The following is an 8,916-nucleotide window of genomic DNA, read 5'->3' on the forward strand; positions in this document are numbered from 1 at the left end:
AAATATTTAATATTCATATTATATAGAATATTAAAAAAGCTATTTTAAATGTTTAACGAAAAGCACAATAATCATAAAATCAAAATTTTATAAATAATGGGTGTAAATGTTTCATCCAATCCTGATTGACAAACTCTAACATGACAAAGACTTGAAAGAGAAGAAATGTAGTGGTGGATCTAGGGGGAGTTGGGGGGGGGACATTCTCTAAGAGAGAGTGAGGAGCTCCACATATTTTATATTTGTTGCGAAAACTACTTTAACATTAAACTTCTACCAGAGTTCGTTTACAAGTACCAAACTGAGTGCAGATACGCAGAAGTCTATGGACAGTTTGCTTATACAAATATAGTATATTGTATATGCATTATGCATGAAGAAAATCGGCAATGTCGCATGCACGTGTTTTATGTCAGGAGGATATTTTAATAGATAAATGTAAGAAATTTTATAAAACAGATCACGCAAAATTCAGTTTCTTATTACTACATCAAAGGAACAATTAATTGGGTTTGCGGCCGATTTTTGACGCTTGCGACAATATATAGGTTTCTTGTAGTGTATTTAGAAAGGTCTTGTCACAGTTTAAACACATGAATGATATAAAATTCTATGATATCTCTTCTCTGTTCTAATTCTAAAGAGATGACCAAGGTTGAATTTTTTTGACATACGAACAGATTTACAGTCTGACTGACAAACAGACAGACGAATAAGATTTAAAGAAACCTCGATCGCTTTCGCAAAAGCGGGGCAAATCAAGTGTTTTACACCAGAGAGCTAGAGAGAGAGAGAGAGAGCTTTAATAATTCACAAAAAATTCGGAAACCTTTAACACACATTAGGAAAGATCTACATGTTTAACTAAATGTCGTTCAAATGAATTTTAAATTAAATCCCCCCTCCTTTTTCTTTTCAAAATTTATGATATGCTGCTGTCATATCTATGACTTATATTCTTCTAGTTTTTTTAGTTATTCAGAATATTAGTCTCCACTTACATATCGGAATGATTTACATCACGCTCCCAGTTAATACTAGTTCATTACCAATTCTCCGCATCATATCAAATGTATCCGTATGAAGAATTTAAAATACAATTTTTTGTTTTTAATTATTTATAACAGACATTCATGATTTTTAGTTTCCTTATATAATAAGTGGATATCACTCCAACTCTCTATAAATCCCATGCGCGGATCCAGTAATTAAAGTTAGAGGGGCGCCCATAATCGGCAGGGGTCTGGTTTAAGCTGAATTCTAGAGATTTTGTAGGAAAAATTGAGGTTTACCGAGTAGACATTTTTACATTTTCTCGACGAAACTATGATTAACGCTAACTTTGACAATTTTAGGGGGCGGATACGACCCCCTTTAATCCGCCACTGAATCTTGTAATTGCAAGCATTTTGCCTAACACAAAGATTAATTGTAAAAAAGGATAAATTTCTAGTAATTCATGAAAAACCCAGTGACCTTGACTGTGACCTGTATTTTAAAAATAGTTTTTTCGTTTTTAGTTAACCTTTGCAATAACTTTTGAACCACAAGAAATAGACTTCATTTTTGGTATCCATATTTTACTAATCATGTTCTCTCAAATGACACCAAGGTCAATTGCCTTGTGACCTTGACTGTGACATATGTGCCAAAAAGTTTTTTTTTATTTTGTCGTTGCCGGGCGCATAGTGTTTCACAAACAAATCTTGTTTTAAATTAATTTGTGATCATTTTTATTGATTGGATTTGTTGACGTCTTTTAATAAGCATAACGTCAACGTAACGTTGCGTGTCCCATGTGACCCAATTAATTATACTGGAAGAAGACTCTCACTATCTAATGATTTAAGTCAATCTAGGTGTTTGATGCAATTGAACTTTAATAACTCTGATTCTGGGCAAAGGAAATAAGAAGAGAGAGATTACATTTTGAATACATTACCTTAAGTTTTGACCTCAATGCTACTAGGTATTCTCTTCAGAAAAGTGGTCACACACTAGAACAATACCTTTACATTTCGCAATCTATTTTTAGTAACAATGCTTGACCAGAAAATTTCGAAATTATATTTTTCTTAAACAATTTTTTATAAGCTTTGATTTGATATATAACACAAGTGGTATATACTAAATTAAAAATTTGACTTGTGGTTGCTATTAAATGTTTAAATAGGTCTTTACTCAACAGCACATGAATGAAAGTGTATTGATTTATGATTCTTAAATACTTCTCTTTTTGCATATTTTCACAAAAATGTAAGTGGTGGACATTATTGTAGAGAAGAGAGCTTTACTCTTTTTAGCGGAGGTTCAGGGTCCCCATTTTTATCTGTGAGATAAATTAAAATTATCTCACAATGCTTCATGTCCATGGAGATCCGCTTTTTTAACACTTGTAGAACTTCAAACTCCTTAGACATTGTGGCTTGGTCATTGGAGTCTGTATGCCTTAGCTCTAGGGCCTCTATTAAAGAAGGGGTCATGTGACCCCGTCTTTCAGTTAACTGTCGTGGGCCTCAAAACTGAAGCTTTGATCTTCTATGTATGGAAAAGAAAATACAAGTAGTGTCATTGAACGAAAAAGAAAACATATTAATATATCAGTCAAATATGTTCATACATTGTCACTGTAACGATTGCCTTTAAAGGTAATATGGCCAGTGTAAAAAATAAATTGCCGAAATTCAGTGGCCTTCCATCCTTCAACATAAAACATCGATCTTGGTTGTCGAGGAAATGTATATTGACAAACTAGCTAGTTCAATCAAAGGCCTGACACTTGTTTGGTGATTATCATAAGCAACCAATGAAAACTCGGCATCTGTCCTTAAAGAACATTCAACCTTTGAATCCATAGTAATTTTGTTATTTTGCAGTATCTGAAATCTGTGTACCTTTCACAAGCATAAGAACCAGTGTGTCACTTGATCCCTTTTAATAAGGCTCTAGCTGATGCATAACAATTAAATGCTTTAATATTTAATTATGCCACTTCAAAAGTGGCATTTTGGCGCCCGCCAAATTCTCATTTTTTTCTGCTATTTTGTATTGTTTTATGGACTTAGAGATTGAATACTGTTCGTTATCTCGATACCACTACTTAAGTTGACAGGAATTAATTGACAAATGTGTTGGGAATGCCAGATGAATTTTAAGCTACATAGTCTTTACATATTTTATCTGGATAGTGATGGTTAAGGACAGATGATACAAACAAAAAATGGATGCCTGGATTGGTATATATTTTTTGGCCTAGCTTTATTGTAAATGATGCAAATAATAAATTTCTAGAATATAAAGAAATTGTTAACCTTCCGTGATGTTCAAAAGTATACCTTTCTGAAACCATCCTTATTAATCTATACAAATATTTTTCACTTCAGATTCCATTTTTGTGCAAATTTGAATAAAACATTAAAAACTACGCGGTGAAAATTATTCACTTTACTCATTTAAACATGACTGAACTAGTTATTTTAAAATTCTTTGACAAAAGTTTGTTTGTATCATCTGTCCTTAACAATTGAAAAACATATATACCTCATCAGCTTCATGTGGACATTTATATTTCAGTAGGAATTGCTCATTGGAACAGAGTATAAACAGTCTTTGTTAATCTGTGAAATTGTTTTTTAATATTGTATTTCTTCTGATTTTTAGGAAAGACATCCATGATCCAGTTTTTATACTAAAACAGTATCAGAAATATTAATTAACAGGAAACTATATCAGAAATATTATTTAACAGGAAGAAAACTGGATATAACTACTGAGTCAGAAATGTTGGAGGGAGATACAACCAACATTTTAGTCTCGAGAGAAAGAATACTAGACACTGGATTTACAGAATTGATGGAACCAAACTTGAACTTAAGGCTACCCCTAGAAGTGACATTTTATGGAGAGGAGGCCTGGGATCTAGGGGGACCAAGAAAAGAATTTTTTGGACTGATATTGAAGGAAGTCACCAAGGAAGAAAATAAGATATTTGTAGAGGAGGAGGAAGGACAATATGTGTTTTCCGAATAGGAACATGTAATCAGAGGGCATCATTTCTTGAACATAATTCCATTAGAAGATTTGAATGCATCACCTTTGATGAGATAGACGATGTTATCGTCTCCTTCGTTGTCTTGAATTTATATCCACCAACATGTAACTGCACCATGTCTCTCTGCATTTGTTCCAATTGTTTGATTTTTCACACACATAAGTTGTGACCTTAAAATATATAACAAAATAAATGAATATACTTTATAACTAAACTGCATAAATATACTTTATAATTTCGCCTTGCACGTTTCTCGTTTCTCTATAGATGCACTTTTAGATACACTGTCACTACACTGCACAGGTCCAATGTTATCCAAATCACAAACATCACCATCAACATTTTCGTCATCTTCACAACATCACCGGTCATCTTTCTCAATTCCATCTAAATGATTATTTTCACCATCATGAGCCAAAATTCGTTCACTATCCGTAGTTTCACTAATAATCTATTCTGGTTTATTTATTCCTAAGTAAGATTTAAATCTGTCGGAATGCACCACTTTTGATCTCTGAAATTGTTGAACTCTGTATGTCACATTACTTATTTTCATCACTACTAAAAACGGTCCTATCCAATGATTACGCAATTTTTTAGATAATCCCTTTTTTCTTCGTTGGGTCATGTAACCACATCGCATAACCGAATTTATACTCATAAAAATTGATATTTTTGTCACATCTCCTTTTCATTGTATCTGCAGTAAGCTTTAAATTTTTCCTGGCATAATCATGCACACTTCTCATTTGATCAGCCAATTGAAATGCATAATCATGTGAAACAAAGAATATTTGTATTGTATGTGGAAATATCAGTGACCGTGTTAAATTAATTGAATCAAAACAAATCCCGTTATTGGTTTAAAAAATATCAATTGTTACAGCCTTGTCTCCTAATTTTGCTGATTGTTCCTCTCTCATAGAATTCAGTGGTGAAACAATTACAATCTTTGTATCAAATATTTTAGGCAGCATCTCGTAATTCAAACTTTTTCCGTAGCCCGTCGGTAAAGCCACCATGGTATCGTTATGCAAAGCACTTTGAATACTTCTTCCTTGCAAAAGCTTTAGAAATATCTTCCACAATTTATTTCTGACACTTCAATTTTCGTACGCAAAGAAAAGTTAGAGGTAACGATAATCATCCGTAGTATTGCACTGTATAATTTGTTTTGGTTTTTCCGAGGTAATTAAGGGTCCATGTCGGTGGGTTTTCATTGAACCGTTTCTCCTCTGTGTAATGGTAATTTGTCATTGACATCAACTGATCCCTGCAAACATTTAATGATTTCTTTATATACCTTTTACCTTTATTAATGTTTTTTTTTTTCTCTTTTATCTCCACTTCTGTGGTAGTTTTCATTGAACCATTTCTCCTCTGTGTAATGACAATTTATCATTGACAGTAACTGACTCCTGCAAACATTTAATGCATTTAAGTACCATGATCTTCACCTCTTATAAATCGACTTCACTGCTGCTGACAAATGTTAGGTCGTCCAGAACTTCAATGTTGTTTCTAAGTTCTGATCTTGATTTGAGAATGTGTTTTTTCTGGTTGTTTTAAGACAGTTCGGATAAATCTTCTTTTGTTGGCACTTCTAACACAAAGTCAGCAGGCAGTTGAACCTCTGATTTATTTTCTATCTTTTCCAAATATTTACAAGGCAAAAACGATAATAAAAAGTCTTGACATGAACTTTTGATAACAGTTTCATCAGTATCAAGATAGACATTGTAGTGTTCAGTATCTCATGACTGGATCTTTACCTCGTACGTGTTTTGGCTTATGCATGAGCAAGAACACATGGTAAGAAATAAAACATACTTAAAACGCACTATAGCAACTCTTTATGCCCCATCATGTGGACAAAAAAAAGCCCTATATTTATGTAAATTTAAATTATTTTTATTTATTTACAGACACTGAAGGCAGTAATGAAACAAAGTCAGAGTGACCATGGGAGGACCCTCGTCTGGGTTGGATAGTCGGTGCAAAACGGGGAACTAGTATTTTTTATAAGGTTCTTGTAAGATTCTCAACAACACTTCTGCACAGTTGTCATCTTTAATGTACAATGTATGAAGACTCAATTACAAGGACAATATAATACAGTTCACATGACAAGCGCCTTAACTCTTGTTAATATTTTTACATTTCCCTTATCAAGATATTGGTGCGTTTACAGTTTAACAGATAAGAGACTTCTAGTGCTAAATAACTATACAGTAAATTTGAAATGTCCAAAATTAGAGTTATATGTGTTTCAATTACTCATAATATGATAACAATAAACATTTCTAAAACAATTCCACGGCATTTCAAAACATCATTGGACATATGAATTAACTTTAAAGATAAAAATACGGAAACGTCCATGCATTTATATTAAGACAACACTGATATTATTACAAGCGTTCAGTTTGGTATCATGCCGGAAACACTGTCGCTCTTCCTGACCTTGTGAATCAGACTGAGGGATTTGAAATTTTCCAATTACCATTACTTTTACATATACTGACACTCACTTTTTACTGCCTTTTGAATTTTCTGGAACAAACTTTTGCTTGTTTTTTTAGTTTCTTGATAAATTAATCCCTGTTGCCCAAAATGTCTTCTTGGAGTTTTTTGAATAAGAAGGTTGCGTTAAGCATTCTTAAAATGTCGTATACACAAAATGTGCTGGGAACTAGGAAAAGTTGTCTTTATGGTATTTACTAAAGCTTGTTCCTCATTCGTCCCGATTACATTTTTTTCTACGAGTACATGGGAGCCTAAAATTTAATCTGATCGAATTCTTGAGAGAAACTCGCATTAAGCTGCGTACAGGCACTTCCCAATTTATTAAAACTGGACCTAGCAAATAATTGAATTCTTAGCAATGAAAATAACTTATCATTTTCAATAAACAATGACGTTTCACCTATTTTCAAGTCATCAAATGTAAGCATATGGCCTGTGTATTCGCTTAGCAATGAACTCCCCTTTTCTTATCGAGATCGACGGCAGATCGCATTACTTTATGTTGTCTGGATTTTGAACAGTTCATGGACACAAGGGGCAGTTCTGGGTCATGCCCTTGAAGTATTTTGATCCTGTAAAAAGTTGTGTGATAGACTACATGCACGGTGTACATTTGGGTACTGACAAAGACATGCTTAATTTTTGGTCTTGTAAAGAAAAACAAATTCCAGGTTTTGAGGAGATATTGTCTGGGCCGTACTTTGTTAGCTATTTCGATTTTATTTAAATGAAAATAAGAATTTAATAATGCTATCTGCACAACTCTGGCATGGAGGGAGGTCTGTCAAACATATATCTTCCATAACTCTAAGTAATTTTATTCTCTATATCTAATTGCTAATTGAGCACTTGAAATGATTTCAACCAATTGTTGCCTACACCGGAATCCACAGTGATTTGCCAGCAATCTATTTGACAAGCCCGATTTTATTTAAATGGACGGAAATGCCTAGTTTTGAATTATAATCATCATCATTGGAAATTTTATCGAAACTAAGACTACGGCTATTACATGACATTAGAGCTTTGAATCGTATAAGCAACAATTTTCAAAGAGTGTTGACAATTCCTGTTAGCTTTAATTGTCCTGTGATGAGGCAAGTAAAATTTTGTCACTTTGGACCACTCTCCTGCGTTGAAGTTCATATTGCAACTCTGTATGGAGAAATTGTTCAGCTAATGGAGCAGAATGAAATTCTTCGGGGCAATATGATGTCAATATTGATGGATTCATGTAATGTTATGAGGGGGTCGAAGTCGGGACTAGAAACTAGGATACGAAGAGAGAAAGATCCACACCTTCTTGATAATGATGGAGATGTATGTCATCATGTGCATTATGCTGCTAAAGCATTTTGTAAACCTTTCAACAACTTTATAGAGCAGTTGTACATTGACCTTCTCAATGATTTTAAATGGTCAACTGATTTAAGAGAACTGTTGCAGGAAATATGTCTGATATGCAATGTGAATAACACTATGCAACGAAAATATGTCAGTCATAGATGGCTCTCTGTTCATGATGTTACTTTGGATGCCTTGAAACTTTTGGACTGCGTTACTTTGCTTTATTTTCCATGGATTTCTGAGTCAGAATCGAAAAGGGCCAAGTATCTACCAGTAACGGCAGAGATAATTCACCGACTTGATTTTTCGAAGTCTTCAAGAAACAGATTGCATGAAAATTCTATTTTTAGTACCCATAGTAGCACCGTCCATCCAAATCAAAAACCGATGCACTATTCTATGTATCTTAGTGTAGTCTACTTGTGCGACAAGTAATATTGAAATAAGACCAAAACTGTAGAAGCAGTAGCGTTTTAAAGGAATTTCACAGAAAATTATATTTATAGTTACTATGGCAACACCGTTCATCAACAAATCGAAAAACGATGCATTTTTATTTCTCTTAGAGTAGTGTACTTGTGTTACAAATTATATTGAAATCAGACCACAACTGTAGAAGGAGTAGCGTTTTAAAAGGAATTTTTCAGAAAATTCTATGTTTAGTAACCATGGCAACACCATTTATCGAAATCAAACACCGATGCACTATTTTATGTACCTTAGTATAGTCTACTTATGTGTAGCTGCAGATCTTTAGCTATCCGAAAAAAATTATTATATTTATAGACCGGATAGCTACATTGCCACCCATTGATGTAGCAATTCTTCCTAAAATAAATTGAAGAATTCAAAGATCAAATATTCATTTTTACTTTCTTTTCTGCATTCGGAATTTAATATGAAATGAAATTTTACTGGTTGTTTTGTAGAAATTAAAATAATCACATGCACACCATACCTCGTCAAAAGTAGAAGCTGTGACCTTATTATTC

The sequence above is a fragment of the Saccostrea cucullata genome, unplaced genomic scaffold (genome assembly GCF_032062105.1).
Source record: "Saccostrea cucullata isolate Sc308-1 unplaced genomic scaffold, CSIRO_AGI_Scuc_v1 ctg6454, whole genome shotgun sequence".
In the NCBI taxonomy this organism is placed as follows: domain Eukaryota; kingdom Metazoa; phylum Mollusca; class Bivalvia; order Ostreida; family Ostreidae; genus Saccostrea; species Saccostrea cuccullata.